Genomic DNA, 20,649 nt, shown 5'->3' with positions numbered 1-20,649 from the left:
CAAGCTTAATATACTATACTGTATGCTTTTCTATCTTCCATTGTCTAATAGCTGAAAATTTGGGAGAATATTTTATAATATAGTCATTGATCATACATCCACACGTATATCATAACATAATCATATAAAGTTTTCTAGAATTTTATATGATAATTTAAAGTTTTCATTTCTGTAAAGTTGAAAAACATAAATATGTATTGTGTTATTAACTTATTATTATTACCTTATATTTTTAATAATAATAAAAATGCTTGAAAAAAGATCTTAAAGTGCTGACTTATTTTGCTGCCTTTGTTTAAACTCACCCTTGTCTTTTAATACAAGTAAATAAGAAAAAAAATAAGGAAGATTGAACCCACAGTGCTTTGGGAAAGAAAATTTGGCTTCTGATGCCCCTAATGTCTTGCATTAAGCTAGTTCAAGGACAATGTATTTTATATTGGTAATACATTCTACTCCAACTTCATTCCTCTGACACTATGTAAGGATATCCAAACAGAAAGTGGCTGGTGGCGTCTTAACTCTGCTCCTAATTATTGAACGTCTGCCTCTGAGTAAGGCTGGTTTCATATCACAAGCAAATTTTCTGCTGTTGTTAACAAAAATTTCCAGATAATGACCAGCACCCGAGATTTACAAGATTTATAGTAGATACCATTTTAATCCCCAAGGGCACCACAACAGCCATAATAATGGTTTATCTGCGATGGTGACTTTCCAGTAAAATGACTTAAGTAAGAGATAACTTCCCTTGAGACAGAGGAGCAGTGCATAGGGAAATAGGGAGATGCATAAATATTGCATTGTAATTGTGAATTTGAAATATTAAGTATTGTCTCAAATAAAAAAAAACATTTTAACAAATTGACTGTGACTAAAAGCATTGCGTTCCACATTTCATTGCTTTAGTGATTATGGTTTAATTAATTAATTTATGAATAAAATATATATATATAATGAGTATCAAAGTAAACTTGTCGCTACTTTTATTCACTTATTATTTAATACAAATAAAGTAAACACATTTAAGATATTGATGAAGACTTTTGGGTGTTATTTTGATTATGATGATTTGATTAAATTGATTATTTTGAAACACTCAAGTAATGGGGTGATTTAACCTGTTGAATGTCAGGCCTGGTGAAAATAAAAAAGAGAAACACATAAAGGAAAAAATACACTGTAAATGGTGCTGCAAAAACTAGTTCTACTGGTTTACAACAATCTTTACATTGAAGTTTTATTTACTAAATATTATTTAACTTTATTTTAAATACTAATAATTAAATATACTATTAAATATACATTTATAACAATTATATACTTATACACTAGAACAACAGAGTGGTATTAAAAACACAATAAACTAGAAAAATAAAAGATTAGAGATGTTATGAAACAATTATGTCTTCTATAATAATAATAATCTTTATTTTATATAGTGCCTTTAAAGATGGCTTCTCAGAATGCTTTACAAACCTTGACACAGACTACAGACCCTGTCCGGAACAATGGAATAGTGAGTGGCTAGTATTGCTTGTGGCCATCTTTAGAAGCAGTACAAACAGCATAACACAACCATGGGACCCAAAGATGGTCCACAAAGGACGGAAGAAGTTTAGAGAAGGTGACTTGTGATATCAAATGTTTGATCTCTCTCCTCCCCTTCTTCCGTCCTTTGTGGACCATAAAGATGTAACCCCTGCCTGTCAGAACTATGAGGAGGGGTAGAGGGAAAGTGAAGCATGAATATAAATTTGCAGATTGATAAAGTTTAAGGTTGGAGATAAATACGCTAAAACGCTCAAATATAGCAGATGAGGGCATGTGACTACGAATGCAATATTGAGTTGCAATTATTAGATTAGAAACAAATTAATACAGCAGCTTTGGATTTAAATTTGAACATGTCTTATAGAGGCTTTTTTCCATTGAATAAATTATATAGATTCATATGGAGATCCTTCAGACAAATAATTGAACACCTCATTGTATAGGCTACATTTATGTCCACAGAAGACTACAGTTGTTGTCTTTCATCTAAGAGTTTTTTTTTAATTTATGAATCTTATCCATTTGAGCTTGTGATTTAGTTACAGTTACAGTAAGGTATATCAGACAGTTGACTGACAAAGGCATGTACTGCATGTTACTTACAGAGAAGTTAGTAAATTGTTACAAAAAGTATTAGTCCAATAGCATTAGCAATTTTATTTTTAAACATAAATAGGATTAATATAAGCTTTTGGTACATGCCAGAGGATTTTATTTACAAGAAAAAAATATATGTATCTCTAAAAAAGCTACATATATTAGACTTAGACTTCTGTTACAGATCTTTTCAGGTCATTTCAGTTTATCACTGTTCCTCTTATGTTATGGACCTTTAAAACTTTAAAAAAGCATTTTGCTTGCCTCTCTTTGGTCTACATCCAACACTGGAAGTGGAGGTGATGTGGTCAGCATCACGCTCCGACTGGCCTATTACCCCCAGAAGGATTAACCCATGGTACTCATTTGGAAAGCTGAGTTGGCTTTCCAGCGGGCTGAGTGGACTTGGGAGCTGTCTGGAAAGAATTAGAGCAAGCTGCATCGCTTTCCCCTACCTGGGATTGATTGAAGTCAGGAGCCTGTCAGAACTGTCTATAATAAATATCCATTTACAGATAATAATATTATTAATGCACATAACACTGTGGTTGTAAACTAAGTAATCAATACTTAATTTTGATAACATAATTTAAGTAATATTAAGTGATTAATAGGGGTGATTAAGTCTGAGGAAAAAAGCTGTTTTTGTGTCTTGTGGTCCTGGTGGCAATTGACCTAAATATTTTCCCTGATGGGAGACATTGAAAAATATGATGGCCAGGGTGAGAGGAGCCAGCAATGATCCTGCCAGCATGGAGATGTAAAGGTCCTGGAGGGCAGGCAGGTCACAGCCTATGATCCTCTCAGCTGTCCTAATAACTTGTTGGAGTGTTTTTGTCCTGTGTGGTGGGAGGTCTGTCCTAGACAGTTATGGAAAAGGTAAGGATGGACTCAATGATAGCTGCATAGAACTGGATCATCCTTTCCTGTGACAGATTTCAATTCTCTCATGAAGTAAATCCTTTGCCGAACTTTCTTGGTGATGTTGCTAATGTTGACTTCCCATTCTAGATCATGAGAAATTGTGGTACCCAGGAACCTAAAAGACAGAACTGTTGTGATTGCTGAACCTTGAATGAATATTGGAGGAAGAGTAGGGAGGTGTCTCCTGAAGTCTACTATCATCTCCACAGTTTGGGTATTAAGCTCCAGCTTGTGTTGAGTGCACGAGTCTACCAGCCGATCAATCTCCTGTCTGTATGCAGACTCATCACCATCACGAAAAAAAAACGATCAGTGTTGTATCATTTGCAAACCTGAGGAGCTTCACAGAGAAGGCATTTGAGGTGCAATTATTGGTGTATAGGGTAAAAGGTAGAGGAGAGAGCACACAACCCTCTGCACTCCTATACTGAGGCTTCTTGTGTTTGATGTGTGCTTACCCAGCCTCACATGCTGTCTTCTGTCTGTCAGGAAATTCGTAATGCATCCACATTTAGGTTCTGGCATGGTGAACTGGGAGAGCTTAGCCTGTAGGAGCTCTGGAATAATAGTGTTAAAGGCAGAACTGAAAACCACAAATAAAATCCTTGCATAGGTCTTTGGTTGGTCCAGATGTTGAAGTAAGCAGTGCAAGGCCATATTAATTGCTGATGCTTGGAAGACAGCCAGTCAAATGTAGCTTGGACTGAAACCAGGACTGAAACCAGTATTGTGGCAGCAGTTTTAACTGCTATGTCACCTTTCCATCCAATAGTAGTATGAATTGGCATCTACTGTAAGGCCTTGGAATATCTATAGCCTTCTCAACATAATTTGTACAATCTTTTGTAAAGGATGTTTAAAAAATCATTTTTTTTCATAAAGTCAATTGTGTTGTTTGTATTTGTGACTGATGCATATTCATATGACATAGTGAAAGATGAGAGGATGAGAAAACTGAACTGAAGTAATTATTGCCCAATAATCATACTTGTAATACGAGTAATTGCAACCATTATAAGAACTAAACTTAAGGATCACCCATGTGGACATTATATTCTAAGAAATAGTCAGCATGGATTTATCGCATGGGATAAATAAAGTACCTACCTAACCCTACATGGTAGCTCTACTTTCTTCTGTATATGCTTTCAAAGGTACTTCAACTAATTATTGTGTTCATAGATCTGAATACTTACACAATCAACGTATTTAATTTTTTTTTCTCTTTAGTTTTTGCTTATTATTTACTTTAGCTATTACTACACTTAATCTGTTTGAGCATTCAGGTTTTGAATAAAAATAATAGGAAAAATAATAACATGTACAGTATGCATCATTTTGAAATTTCACAAAAAGAAATACCTTGGGAAGGTTCTGAATAAATTTGTAAGGCACTGTTGATGGGAAAGTGCAACACTCATAGAGAAAACAATATAATATTACTGATGGACAGAATACTGGAAAAAAATAATCCAGTAGATAAATAAAAGATAGATGAGAAAGCTGGAAATAATTCTGACACAGGCTCAGAAGAATAAGAAGAATAGATAACATGCTTCAGTAAGCACTGACACAAGTAGTAAATAAAAACACTTAATTTTACATCACAACAGAGGTGGTATACAGGCAAATGTTTTAATCACCTGACAAATCTTTTCACACCAATCTTCCTGTATAACAGGAAGGGTTTTTCAACCAACTTTCTTACACAATCACACATTTTAAAACTTAAACCCCAGATTCCTATCTATCACTTCTAATCATTAAAGTATAAAGACCACTCCCAGTATAAAGACCATTAATATTAATTAATATTATTGAAGCCAAATGTGCTGTCAAAGTCAAGGCTTCAGTTAGATTTTTCAAGGTAAGTGCTATTCTCTACCAGTGAAAGAAAACTGAACAGGATCTAGTCCAACCTCCAACTTCCAGATAGTTGATATTGTAGACTCTGTTGTGATATCAAACACATTAATTAGAATACATGATAAGATCACTTTATTAGCCATATTCAAACAACTTGGGATAACAAGTGGTCTCAAAGTCACCGAGCTCACAGAGCTTCAACAACAGATGACAATTTCCTTAGTCCTTCCTTAATCTTCCTGAAATTGTCAGATTATGAGTGAATAAAATGATTTTATTAAAAACACATTTGCGTTTGTTTGGGAGCTATATTATGTATTTTTCATATGTAAGATATAATGATGTGTTCCTTCTTACACATCGCACGACTTTAAAAGCTAGAAAAACAGGGGGGAGCGGTGGGCGAGCAAGAGAGAGAGTTTTTTGCCCTCTGTCAAAAAGTAACTGTACTTACTGGGTTTTGGAGGGGGGGGGGGGTGCTGGAAATCTTGCCCCCTTCTACTTTGAAAATACCTGTGAAACTGGTTTAATTCATCACAGCCAGCACTCCCGCAGAGATGGGGGTTGTACTTGCAGTGCATCAGAATAGATGGGAAAGCCAGAGCCGACCGCTACGCCGCCCTCGTGTTTGGGGTTCTTATCATTCTCAGTGCATAACAAGGAAGATTAATAAACATAAACATAATCTCATGGTTAAATAGTCAAGTCTAGCCATGTGTGAGTCTAGTCTTACAGAGCTTCAACAACTTGTGAGTTCGATTAAGAATGAATAAAAGCATTTCATTAATAACGCGTTTGCGTTTGTCTGGGTGCTGACAAAGTAAAAAACAATTACTTTTTGACAATGAAGAACTGTGTGTGTCTCTCTCTGCTGGCATTTGTAATCATTTTTATTTTTAAATCCATTTTAGCAAAGTAATGTACCATAAAAGTATTTTGAGACATATTTGGGTTAACATGTTCAGTGTTCAGTGTGTGGTAATTTGTTTGGTGCGTGAGAAGTTTTATTTAATCTCTGACCCAGGGAAAAGTGTGGTGTGGACGGCTGGGGAGAGAATGCAGGCTCGCGCTGTGTCCGTTATTCTTTTTGTCTTCTTCTGGCTTGGTCGGATAGTTTTTTTAATTTTTTTGAAAAATACCAGTAACACCAACATACAGTTTACAGAAATTGTTGATGTTCCAAAATTAATATCGTTTATGACCTTTATGACCTTCGTTATGTTCTTCTTTACTGTCTTAGCTGAAACACATCATTATATCTCATTTTGTATTTCTTTAAAAAAAAATTGCCCAACCTAACAGTATTGTTGTTATTGTTTTTATCCTGTAAAGCGCTTTGAGGAGCCACCTTTAAAGGCGCCATATACAATAAAGTTCATTATTATTACTATTGTTAATTTGCTGGACAGAGAGGTGAACATTATTACGCAGGAGACAAAGATAGCAATTTACGTTGCATTGTGCATTGTGCTGCTGTAATACAGTTTTAAATAAGTAAAAGTCCAAACAGTATCAGCTTTATTTATGGGTTGTAATTTAAAAAAAGTAAAAAACCGCACTCATAATGCAATTTAGAGCTTTCTGGCAAGAGGAGACACTCAAATTAATAATGTAACATGCCACTATTTGTGCATGAATAAGGTTATACTACTATTTCCTTAGATACGCGATTCCATGTTTTTTTTTTAATCCCCGGCAGAACCGGGCATCCATAAGAATCATGCTGAAAAAAAAAGAAGAAAGGAAATACATTCCATAAGAATCAGCACTTTTATATGCTGACGATACTCAAATCTACATCCATACCAAACTGACACTGGTGTGGCTGTCTCTATTCTAATTGCATCTCCGACATAAAACCATGGATGACTCAAAAGTTCCTTTATCTAAACTGTGACAAGACTAAAGTCATGCTTATTGGCACATTGGCACCCCCCCATCAACTTTGTAAAGCTAATGCTGTAACCTTCTCTGTGGAAGGCACTGTACTTGAACTTCAGTCTAAATTGCAACATATTGTAAAAAGATCTTCAGAAATATTGCTAGACTATGTACTATGTTATTGCTTACTGTTTCTGAAAAGCTGATCTACACATTTGTCTTTCCCCAAATTGATTACTGTAATGCTCTACTCACTATGGTTCCTGAATCCACATTGAACAAACTCCAGTATATCCAAAATTTAGCAGTCAGAATCCTGACTATGTCTAATGCAAATGATCATATTACTCCTATACTGGAATCCATGCACTGGTTTCCTGTCAAGTTTCGTATCAACTTCAAAATGTTAATGTTCACCTGCCTGAGCTACTATCGTCCTAGTCCCCACCTCACAACCTTCATTTCTGAGACTCTCGTCTCCTATCTGTCCCCCAATCCCATCTACACACTATGGGTGACAGGGCCTTCTCCTGTTATGCCCCAAAGCTGTGGAACTCTATCCCTAAGAATATTAGAGAGTCACCTTCTCTAAACTACTTCAAATCTAGACCCGTAACCTTCTTTAGAAGCCTTTACTTAACTGGTTCTTTATCCCTCATCTCCTACTTTATTCAGTACCTCCATCTATTGTATCCTCTCATTGTGTGTATACATTGTGTGTACCTTGTGTATTTTTTATTGTTGTTGTCATTCTGTTAAGCACTTTTTAAAGCTACCTATAAGGCACTATATAAAATAAAGTTTATTATTCTAAAACCCAAAGACTTCTACTAAGTACTGTAACAAAGTCAGAGTGGAAGGAGCTGCCGTAACACCAGCAGAAAGCAACACCCCATCTGAGGGGATGGAGGTTAGCGAAAACCAAAATAAAAAAAACAAAAAAGGAAAAAACAGGAGACAGAAAAATTAGCCGCGTTGTTGGACTGTCCTTATTTAATGGGATCCAGCCTGGGGAAAAAGAACTGTTTGGGACAGTGGTAACCAGACTGGACTTAAAAAAGGCAAGGCCCCCAAAAATGAGAACTGGTAGAGATACACGGCAAAACAGAAGAAAATGAAATAAAGAAAAACGATGACCTTGCACTCATGTCACGATCCCGTCGAGACTCTTGCTAGAAGGGTTTCCTCTTGTGGGGGTGCTCATCCCTCTGGGTGGTGCTCAGTGTGTTCTTAAAGGGCCCTTACAGATGTGGCTCATCCTTAATTAGCCAGAGAAGCCATGGTTGCTAAGGCAAAGCATTGCCCTTAATCCAGGGCTCCTCCTCTACACTGAACACGCATCCCCCACCATGTAATGCCACACTTACAATCACATTTGAAATTGAATTGACTTGGTATATGGGGTATAATATCATTCCATATCAGAACAGAACTGCCTCCTGTTTTGTTATATATCACACAGATACTGAAGTGTAAATTGCAAAGTGTTTAGGTGTAAAGCTGTTTCCAAAATAAGCACTGTTTGAACATTGCCTGATAAAGCTCATTAAAGTAACACTTTTAAATGCTGCTTATTCTTTAGAAAGTATAGCACAGAAGTAATATTTTAATCATTTTAATATTTTTTTCTTTATTAATGTATATATTCCAAGCATAGTATGATCTTCAGTGCATTAATCTCTTAGTGTAATACACTAATAAAATATTAACTGAAACAATACATTCAGACCTTTCCATTTTTACCCCAAAACAGTGCAAAGTTGTTAAGCACTAGAGGTACTGAATAGAATGTTTTGAAGATTTTTTTCTTCTAAAATTTAATAGAACAAATTCAAAATAAAAAAAAACAAAATAAATGTTTCAATCCAAATGATTTTTCTTTATTTTTTACAAAATAAGATTTAAAACAGAAAAAGTAAAGTTGCTGATATTTCCATACAGTATGTCACATAAGAAAAGTATATCAAAGAAAGGGTACACTCTAGTATGGTATGGGATGAATGTCACCTCATGTTTTTTTTATTTGTTCTTCTAAGAGCTATTTTTTAAAAAAGCATTTTTTATACAAAACAGGAACATAACTCTATAGAGATAAAGGATTTTGATCCCCTGCAATGAAAGACATGCACAGATTTCAAAGAACAAGGGCACTCTTTAAAAAAAAAAACAACAACAGGGAAGGGAAGTGGAAACAAGACAAATTTAGATTTTCAGATAAAATAACTATTGGATAAGAGTTAAATGTAGTATTTCAAGATAATTAGCAAATGATTTATATAATTATCTGCAAACAAGTTGTCATTTTTTGTTTAGCTAATTCAGAATGGATTGACTTATTATTATCTTCCAGAATGCTTCCATTACTTAGGTTACCACTAATGTCAGGGTCACTAATGTAATACCAGTATGGGTGCCCATTTGTGTGGAGTTTACATGTTCTCTCTGTATTTGGGTGCATCTTCAATTTTCACTTTTGATGTGAATTCTACTCCACCTTCCACATCTGTTAAGAATTTAGGAAACCCTCTCCAAGACCTGCTTTAGGAGACTTTACATAAAACACTGCTTACACTGATAAAACATGCAACAAAAACTTGAAAGATTTCACCTCATCTAGAATGCTGCCACCAGGTACTGTACTTACTTATCTGAACAGTAACTCTGATGCAGACGTCTTTACTTTGGTTGACCGTGGCCAATTTACTTCAAAGTAGTAACATATAAAACCATCACTAGGACAAGGCCCACTTGAATTTGTGGGGTTCCAAGTCCCTAAGTACTTTCATTCTCTTAAATTGGAAAATTTACTCAAACAAAATTAACGGTTACTATCTGCAGTTCGTTGTTCTTGTAGTCTTTAGTGCACTTGCACTTTATTTCTATGACTCCTTCCCTGTTAACTTAAAATACTTAAAAATAAAAAATATTATTATTAAGTGCTTCTGACTAATGACTAAAAACTGGCATTATACACTACTTTCTGACGCCTTGGCATAAAGGATGCTAAATAAGAACACATTTGTGTTGTATTGCTTTTTTTTCTTGACCCAATCAGAAAAAGTAAAAGTTATAATTGTAAATAAAGGTAAATGTCCTTCTCTTTGGTTCAATGCAAACTCAATATGTATAGGTAGAGTTTAATCCCATGCTGAAAAGTAAAGATAACTAGAGTTCTCTTTATAATGTGATTAACCTCTACTTGTTCCTTTGTATGTCACATGATGATCCAGCTCCCCCCTTCAATATGTAGAGGGGGTTCAGTGACATGTTCAGCCTCACTGCCATAGAAAGTGTTTAGGGACTCTGCAGTTGCTATTTTTTGTTTTTTGTTTTTACTGTTTTTGCCCTTCACACTGCATAACAGTCTTTGTTAGTTGTTGGATTTTAAAGTTTTAGAAAATGTGTTCTTTTGCAATGAATAGTAGAAAAGGACAAGAAATATATTTATGTTATGATAATAATTCTTTCAGTAGAAAACCTAATAATTTATGTCATTTGTGGTTTTGCACTGCTGCAAACATTAGTTAGTTTAAATAGTAAATGGTTTGTGATAAGAAGCAGCAAATTTAAATAAAAATTGACAGCACTTTCTTGCAAGAATCAAAACTGAATGTATTCACTGTATATAATGTAAATCACTCTATTAGTATTTCTAAATGTATTTTAAATTATTTAATCAGATTTTTCATTATGTTTGTTTTTCATTGTTTTGACTGCAAAATAAAAAAAAATATTTGCATTGATATAGTCTTTTAATAAATATGTAGGCTTGTTAAAATATCACAGGCTTAATTGTGAAAAAAACATATTTTAAAACAGTTAATTTGAAATATTAAATCAAGATAAGAAAGTAAAAGTTAATAAAATATGTTTATAATGCCACCACAGGATAACATTAAGTGGAGTGTATTGTCTTTTGTGATTGCTTTTGAATGAATACATCAATATATTTATCTTCTATTTTGTCATGACAAAAAATACTAAACTCCAAAACAAATTATCTATATATTACCACACATTTAATTACTGCTTTCTGTGTGTATTTACAGTGTACTGTAAATTAGTAAATTAAACTTGTAAAATAAATCTTAACAGAGGTAAAATATTACAGCAGGATGTGGTACATTACTCACAATACTAAAAATATTCCAGTGATTCTTGTCTGAATCAAAGTAAAGATGATTTTCCCTTTAAAAGGTTTCCCTTAAAGCCAGAGTGCTCTAAATAATGTAAAAATATGTCTCAGTGACCGGATTAGGATCAAAATCTTTTGGGTCAAGACATGTTCTGAGCAGATGTTCCAAGACCTGCTTCCTGGTCTGTTTCTTCAAATGGTTTTCTGTATCATTTTGTACGTTTTCTGTATTCTATATGACTGTAAAGATCACTTTAATGTTGCATTAGACATTGGTACAACTAAAAGTATTTTCAAAACTTAAGTTTTGAAAATAGTTTTACATGACAATCTTCCTTTTCCAGAAGGCTATGTACCCATACACCTGAACTTTATGCTAAGAAAATTCCTGAATGAGTAATTCTAGAATTCATTATAGTATTTCTACCTGTCAAACAGAAGTCTTAATTACTGATTAAGTAAAGCCCTAAACTTCTCGTTAACAACACCAGGAACTACAATTAGCTAGCAAAATTCAAAAGAATAACGTAGATCTTTTCAATTACGTTTCCAGGCAGTTTCAATTTTTTGAGATCTAAGTTATTTGCTGCAGTGGATGTCAATATTTGATTTATTTAGAATTGTTTTAAGACTTGTTGTTTGGGAATATACAGTGCCCTCCAGAAGTATTGGGACAGTGCTGCATACTCTAGCAATTTGGATTTGGGGTTATGACACCATGGGGGTAGTGGCTGCCACCTTGGGTACAAACAGGCGTGTTTAATACTCATGTACAGATGCAGCCATTCAAAATACGCGGGGGAAACCGCATTATTTTCCGGTTCGCTGTACGCAGTCTACCGTGAGTTACCGGTAAATACCTCTAGCAAAATAATAGTATCCGGAATTTCCGCAAGGTGGAGCTAATAAAGCTCAACCTCTCATGTTTGAGCTGTCGCCATCAAAGTCTTTAATGAAGATATTACTAATAGTATTAATAATGAATGACCTTGGACAAGCTGTAAGTGTAAACTCAAAGTATTGCCCTGGTCCACATTCCTTTTTTCATTGACCGTCTTTGTAAAAGTAACACCACAGCATTTCGCAATCACGCATTTTTTTCCAATCATGCAAAGTACAGTAATTTTTGAGAATCGATTCCCCATGCCTTTCACATGCTCATAAAAGAGATTGATTTAGGAACATAAACATATTACCGTATGCAAACTGTACTGTATACAGTATGTATATGTATATTTAATGTCTTAACTGTGCCTGTTTAAGTATTGAATATTCATATGGAATTTTACCACTGAAGGGAAATCTTAGTAGCTGAGCATAAAAAGAATAGGAGCATACTGCAACATGTGTGAAGGCCATAAACGATATTAATTTTGGAACATAAACATACATTATATGGCTGGTCTCTGTACTTTAAAGAAAACATACACGAAACATGGTTTCATTATGACCAGAATCAGTCTTGAGATATTTTTAACTTGATTTACAGTATTTGAAAGGTATGTCTTAACACCGATACGACGTAAATACTGCTCACGTATATGTTTCTAGGTTTATATTATGCATTTCATACGGTCAAATTACTTTTGAGCAACTGATAAGAAGCGCGAAACGGTATGCCCAGGGCGTTCTAGTTGTCGTTTTGTTTTAATGCAGTGCAGTGGATTGATTAGAGATATCAAGTACATACAAGTCATTTTTTAAATGTTGTAGTTCGTCTTGTAAAAATGTTACGAGTACATCATCTGTCAACAATTACACAGGTTCTGTTTCCATATTGCGGATTTTGGTTACGTAATATTATTTTCTAATTTCACGTTGTGAATATCTGATTTGGGCAAACAGAGCCGCAAAGAAGTACATTATGGGTTGTTGTTTGTTTTTTTTTCAGTTTTATCTAGAACAAGTGATGCTTAAACCTTTGTCTGATTCTTGTGAAACTATCCACACGACATTAACAGTACCTAGGAGTTGACTTCAGTGATGTCACTGATGGGATGTTTCTAAAAATCCATCCTCTGTAAAACGTCTTCTCTAGTTGTCCTGCATATGTATTCACTAATGAAGCTGTGTGTTCTGAGCCTGGATCTCTACATTTCTCTATGAACCAGCTTAGAGGGCTAAAGACAGCTTGTGTTTAAATTGAGTGTAAGGTAATTTATGCTTCTAAAGTCATGGTCAGCATTTATTATTGTACTGTGCTGTAAACTTGTTCTGTGCCTAGTCACATTATTTTATTGCGTTTTTATAGCGTTATCAAATCTGGTGGCGCTGTGTGCTAGTTTCCTGACTCCCATGTCACATGGTCTGTGATTGAATCCCATGGAACTATGACTTTATTTTTTAACAAAAATTTCTTTGAAAAAATGAAACGTTTCCCTTGGTCAGAGATTAAATAAAACCTCACTCGCACCAAACAAATTTATATTTCTAAATATCACAACATGATCGAATTTAAGTCTTTTTAATAACAATGAATAGTCACCTATGCGTTACAAAATAAACATTTATATTGATTTGAATCGCGTTTTGATTTAAATCGTAAACGCGTGTTTAAATATATGTGTTTAAAGGCGATATACTGTATAAAAGCGCTGATTCTTATGGACTGTGTTCCGCCGGGGATTCAAAAAAATTATTTTTTTTAATCGGGTATCTAAGGAAAATTGCAGTATAACTTTGTTCATGCACAAACAGTGGCATGTTACATTATAATTTGGGTGTCTCCTCTTGCCAGAAAGCTCTAAATTGCATTTTGAGTGCGGTTTTTGACTTTTTCTAAATTGCAACCCATAAATAAAGCTGATAAAGTTTAGACTAACTGTATTCTAAACTGTATTACAACAGCACATTGGACAATGCAACGTAAATTGCAAAAATGCACTTGGAATCTGTCCAAGCCCTCCTACGAAAATTATTTAAACTGCGACACTGATCATTCATCTCTAAATAAACTTTATTTTATATAGCGTTTTAAGTGATTAGGTAATTAGATTGCTCATAAACCTAATCGCTTTTTCTACATAAACACAGCATGATTGCTCTCTGAAAATGCTTTTTCTTTATATTTAGGCTCAGATTTCAACTATAGATCGTATTATTATAAACTTTCTTGGAAAAATGTATTTTATGTAAACCATGTTTGCTATTAATTCATTTAGGGCTAAAATACGTTCATTGTCTTCCAATCGAGTCGAGTTGACATTGGAAGCTTGCCACTCCCGGACTGTTACACCAACGCATTAGCATGTTAAAACGATTTCATTGAGGAGCCTAGCTACCAGTTAACACTGTACTTTCTACTTTGAAAATACCTGTGAAACCGGTTTAATTCCTCACAGCCAGCACTCCGGCAGAGAGGGAGTTGTACTCGTAAAGTAGAAGCAGGTGAGATTTCCAGCGAAAGACACCTCCCCCCCCCAAAAAAAAACCCAGTAAGTACAGTACTAGTTAAGAAAGGCGAGGCTCCTCAATGAAATCGTATGCTAATACGTTGGTGTAACAGTCCGGGCGTGGCAAGCTTCTAATTTCAACCCAACCACGGTGAAAGGAACCCTTCTTTCATTTGAAGACAATGAACATACTTTAGCCCTGAATGAATTAATAGCAAACATGGTTAACATAAAAGCCCTTTTAGCCTTTGTCACTAATGAAAACACTAAATAAAGACATAAATATAAAAATCTTAAATTTTTAAAATACATGACTTTGCTAAAATTTATTTGAAAATAAAAACGATTACAAACGCCAGGGGAGAGAGAGAACAGGGGAGGGATGTTGGGTTTGCATAAGGGGCGGGGCTATTAGGTCTGTTTGGGAATGTGGAGTTACATGTTCTGGCTGTTTGTGAATTATCATTGTTGAGTATGGAGTGTTGAGGTATTGATTTTGTGTAATGCTATATGTTGAAAATTGAGGTGGATTTTGTTTATGATAAAGAGGATAAACTGGGATGGGAGGAGGGTTTGGTTTTGCATAAGGGGCGGGATTATGATAATTGGAGGAATTTGCGAGAGTATAATGATTTGATATATTTGATTTTGTATTGTGGTCGTTATCTATGTTTTTAGTTGGTATTATGTTTATATGGTTGTTTTTGTTGGTTGGTTTTTATTATGGTTATTAATAATACGATCTATAGTTGAAATCTGAGCCTAAATAAAAAGAAAAAGCAAGTGATTAGGTTTATGAGCAATCTAATTACTTATTCGTTTAAAACGAATATAAATATAAAGTTTTTATTAATTTACTGGACAGTAAGACAAAGATAACGATCCTCATCAGTTTAGAAATCTATGTACGCTGTAAGGTTTTTACTTCTTAAACTTTTAAAATACACGTTTCGAATAGAAAGAAATCCTCTTCCTGGTACAGTCGCGTGAAGAGAGAGGTGAAACAGCCCTACACAGCCCTGTCGCAGTACACGAATATAATCATATCGTTATTAAATTCTTTAGATACGCGATTCCATATTATATTAGCAGAAAAGCTTAAAACTACCACTTTTTCACACGCTATTTCACGCTATTTCCAAGGGAAACATTTCATTTTTTCAAAGAAATGTTTGTTAAAAAAAGAGTCATAGTTTTAGTGGGATTCATGGGAGTCAGGAACCTAACACACAGCGCCACCGGCAAGGTCACGTGCAGACTGCTGAAAAAGCACTACAGAAACATTATCGACAGACAATGTACAGCATGTACTATTCTTGTGTTGCGGTATATGAATACAATTATATCGTTATTAATTTCGTTAGATACGCGATTCCATATTATATTCCATTTTAATCAAATTCTAAAAGTTTGCTTGTTGACTACGGTATCTCTTTAGTTAAAGACTTCGATGCTTAAAATGTTTAGGGAGAAATGGAATACTGGTGTGTATTTTTTCTTTAAAGTACCAAGACCAGCCATATACTGTATGTTTATGTTCCAAAATTAATATCGTTTATGGCCTTTACACGCGTTACAGTATGCTCCTATTCTTTTTATGCTCATCTACTAAGATTTCCCTTCAGTGGTAATATTCAATATCTACAACGGGCACATTAAAGACGTTTACTGTAAGTCTTTCTACGACAGACCAACGGACCACGAGTGCCCCTGTCGGTCAACCAATCACGTACCGCGGTACCCCGCGTCATCTTGTGTCGCGATGCGCGACGCCGTAGCCAATTACCTCCGGTACGTGTCTGTACCGCTCACTTTGAATGGCTGCATCTGTAGATAGCTGCATCAGCATGTGTAGGCTGCAAAGGAACAAATAAAGGTTTATTTCATGCTGAAAAAAAGAAGAAAAGAAACACAATGTTTCGGCTGTGGAGCCTTCTTCAGGTGTCACCTGAAAATGTATTCAGGTAAAATATATTTAAGAATAGACTCTCCTAAACACCAAACAAAAGTTTCATCCTATGGGCTAGGACAAGCACTGATACAATTGCAATAATACGGAGACTGCTCACTTTGAATGGCTGCATCTGCATGTAGCTGCATCAGCATGTGTAGGCTGCAAGGAACAAATAAAGGTTTATTTCATGCTGAAAAAAGAAGAAAAGAAACACAATGTAAATACACAATGTATACAGTATATAAAGCTATGTGGAAGACTTAGTGTATATTTATTACTTTGAATTTTCCAGATTTTAAGACAATTAAATTTCTTAAAAGAAACTTGAAATTTGTATTCTGATTGGTTAAATTCAGTAACAACTTCATGCATTTTACTGACAAAACCTTGATTGCAAGGGATGTGCTATCAAGGATAACATTGTACACAATGTTAGAACAAGATTTAAAACATGTGGAAACTACATACCCGTGTTGACTTCATTTTGCAGCATATCACTGTGATGAAAAACAACTGAAATAGTCATAGAATACAAACTGGACCTGCAAACAGCTGAAAGCATACACAGGCCAAGCATTGTTGGTGACCAGTGGTGAAATGCCACAATAGTGTTTGTCCTCCAAAATGGTCATAATTAGCACTAATTGTACTAATTGGCACGAACTGCAGAGCACTGTGCATCAGATCATATCAATTCATTTGATTAGTAGGTTAATACGTAGGCCACATTAATATACAATTATTCTTTGTCTGTTTCTTGTTTACATGTAAACTAAATTTCCTGACAGATTAATTTAAGTTTTTAACTTAAGAACAGCATTTAGGCTACAATTTACCAGATGAGGGTACGTAAATATTAATGAGATACTCAATTGCTATTAGTCTCGAAACAAATGAGAACCACAGCTGTGCGTTTGAAACAGCATGCTACTTTATTATTGCAGCTTTAATTTCCTTTGTTTAATGAGACACTCCGGATGAACAAGCGAACACATTGCTATTGCTAAATTGTTACAAAAGATACAAACTAATGACTAGTGAAGTTAACATTTTTATTTTTACAGACGTGGAAATTAAACTTATAAAATTTCTTGAGCAAAAAAAATGTTTATTGTTTCTCTGATAAGCTTTTCTATTTTTTTAAGGTAATACATTTCTTTAACACGGTGTGCCTTTTGCTTACTTTTGAGAACTTTCATTTTCTCTTGAAATAAAGTTTTCTCTCTCCTCCTGTGTCAGTAGGTGCTTACATTTTAAATTAAGTTCTTTTTTTAGTCAGTTGCAACATCTTCCTTTCAAAGTGGGGAAGAGCTCGCTGGCACGTTGCTCTGCTAAGTCATGTTGGTTGATCTTCTTCCTCTGCCTGGTTCTCCGGATCTTCTGCACCACTCTCCTCCACATCAGCACTCTTCACTCCACTACACCAGCTTACATGAGTGTCCAGGCCAGAGGGACCTTCGCTGTCAGAGTCAGTCTCGTCTTTTGGCTGTAGAGCATGTCCTGTCTGTTGGGATGTTCCACATTTGTTCTACGGATCTGAAATGTGTTCTACATTTGAGACAGTCGATGATGTTGCAATATGTACTGTATGTGCATGTTGTGAAAGGCTGAGAAAATGTGACTATCAGCCCAACTGCTAAGTCTTTTTTAATAGTGGCACATTAGTCTGTGTGTGATGTGAAGGATGGACCTGCGGTGTGTGAAGTCAAGCTGCTGTCAGAGTAGAGGAGAGAGAGGCAGAGTCTCCCACAGAAACTTGTGAGGCCCCAGCACTGGCTTCCCCATTCTACTCTGCGCCCTAAAATAAAATACAAGAGTAGTAAGAATGTGCACATGCTGAAATACAAAAATAACATTACTGTATATGATGTACTTAATGTGTTCCATCTTCACTTCCTACTCTTACAACACCTGTTTAAAGTACCAAACAGTATTGTTTTATCATTTTCAGTTGCATACCTGCACAGATAGAAATTCTATATAGTTTCAGTTCTCTAAATTGGTGTCCACTTTGAACACAGGGTGGAGTGGCAACTTCTCCAAAGAAGCCACCCTAGTATTTAAAAAAATGCATAGTCTTACCTTGTGTATTTATTCCAGTGCTGTCACTGTCAATAGCACCTTCCACTTCCACAAGAAGATTTGGTACTATTGATCTTATTTCTGCGTACAGCTGGGGCAGAGGTGGTCCTGGCCTGCCCGATGACCAAAGGGCATGTTACTGTGTCGTGGCATTGCAGGCCTCAATTTTCAGGCTCTTTCAGAGACTTTTTAAGTTGGTCATGCTGGACAGCCTTATATCTGGGAAGTTGTCATTAAAGCTGCTAGTTACTGACTTCCAGGCATTGGTTCGCCTCAGTATTGTTGTGGAATCCTTTTTAGCATCCTCCACTGTCTCCATTACATTCTTGATAAGCTCAATGAAATAAAGTTTTTGAGCCAATGTGTAGTTCTGAACTCGAAGAGCCATGGTTGCAGTTCTTTCTTAGAAAGTGAAATGAGGCATGTATAGGCTATACACTAATGATATCTTATACTCAGCTGTGATCTGTGAAGTATGAATTAATTATAAAACAATTGTTCGTCATCATGAATGAGTTTTGCAAACTGCCTGTGCAGCAAATATTTTCTGATAAATGCAATATTTTAGAACCATTATTATAGTGCTTCTAAATTACAGATGTAATAAATAGACTAGCTTCATTACTCAATGATCTTGGTAACAGTCTTGACCTTCTTCCCTCCACAGTTAGCTCAGCCAGCAGCCAAAGGCAATGAGTGGGCAATTGGAACAAATTACAATGCTCCACAACAGGTGTTCTCAAATGAAGAGGAGTAACGAGATATCAGCACAGCTTTTGATACTAAAACCAGAATCCCAGGAGTTGTTGGTGCTATTGATTGTACACATATCCCCATTCGCCTTCAAAGGCAAAGAAAAGATCCCATTTACATCAACAGATGTGGGTTTACTTCAATTAATTGTCAGATGGTATGTGACCATATCCAGAGATTTCTCAACGTGATAGCAAGAGGGGCTGGCAGTACACATAATGTCCATATTTTTGACACCCGTCATCTGAAATCAAGTTCTGAGGACTGTATTGTGGAGTTCTCGTGGGTGACTGTGGATATTCTTTATTATGGTATCTTCTGACACATGTAATAAAAATAATAATTGCTTACACTTATATAACGCTTTTCTGGACACTTCACTCAAAGCACTTTACAGGTAATGGGGACTCCCGTCCACCACCACCAATGTGCAGCATCCACCGGGATGATGCGACAGCAGCCATAGTGCACCAGAACGCTCACCACACATCAGCTATCAGCGGGGAGGAGAGCAGAGTAATGAAGCCAATTCATAGAGGGGGATTATTAGGAGGCCATGACTGGTAATGGCCAGGAAGCCAGGGTTACATCCCTACTCTTTTCGAGAAACACCCTTGGATTTTTAATGACCACAGAGAGTCAGGACCTCAGTATAACGTCTCAGCGTCTCAGCGCCTGTTTACAGTATAGTGTGCCCATCACTATACTGGTGCATTAGGACCCACATGGACCGCAGGGTGAGCACCCCCTTCCAGCAGCAACCTTAGTTCATCCCAGGAGGTCTCCCATCCAGGTACTGACCAGGCTCACACCTGCTTATCTTCAGTGGGATGCCAGTTGTGAGTTGCAGGGTGATATGGCTGCTAGCTATACAGATGCAGCCATTCAAAACAAGCAGGCGATACCGCATTATGTTGCGGTGGGCTTTACGCAGTCTACTGCGAGTTACCCTAAATTCTCCTATAATACCGCAAGTAAAATATCCGGAATTTCCAAAAGGTGGAGCTAATAAAGCTCAACCTCTCATGTTTGAGCTGTCGCCATCAAAGTCTTTAACGAAGATATTACTAATAGTATTAATAATGAATGACCTTGGACAAGCTGTAAACTCAAAGTATTGCCCTGGTCCACATTCTTTTTTTAATTGACCATCTTTGTAAAAGTAACACCACAGCATTTCGCAATCACGCATTTGTTTACAAACATGCAAAGTACAGTAATTTTTGAGAATCGATTCACCATGCCTTTCAAATGCTCATAAAAGAGATTGATTTAGGAACATAAACATATTACCTTATGCAAACTGTACTGTATACAGTATGTATATGTATATTTAATGTCTTAACTGTGCCCGTTTAATTATTGAATATTTATATGGATTTTTACCACTGAAGGGAAATCTTAGTAGCTGAGCATAAAAAGAATAGGAGCATACTGTAACGCATGTGAAGGCCATAAACGATATTAATTTTGGATCTTAAACATACAGTATATGGCTGGTCTCGGTACTT

Source organism: Lepisosteus oculatus, chromosome 12 (genome assembly GCF_040954835.1).
Source record: "Lepisosteus oculatus isolate fLepOcu1 chromosome 12, fLepOcu1.hap2, whole genome shotgun sequence".
NCBI classification, from domain to species: domain Eukaryota; kingdom Metazoa; phylum Chordata; class Actinopteri; order Semionotiformes; family Lepisosteidae; genus Lepisosteus; species Lepisosteus oculatus.
This window is presented reverse-complemented; position numbering follows the sequence as displayed.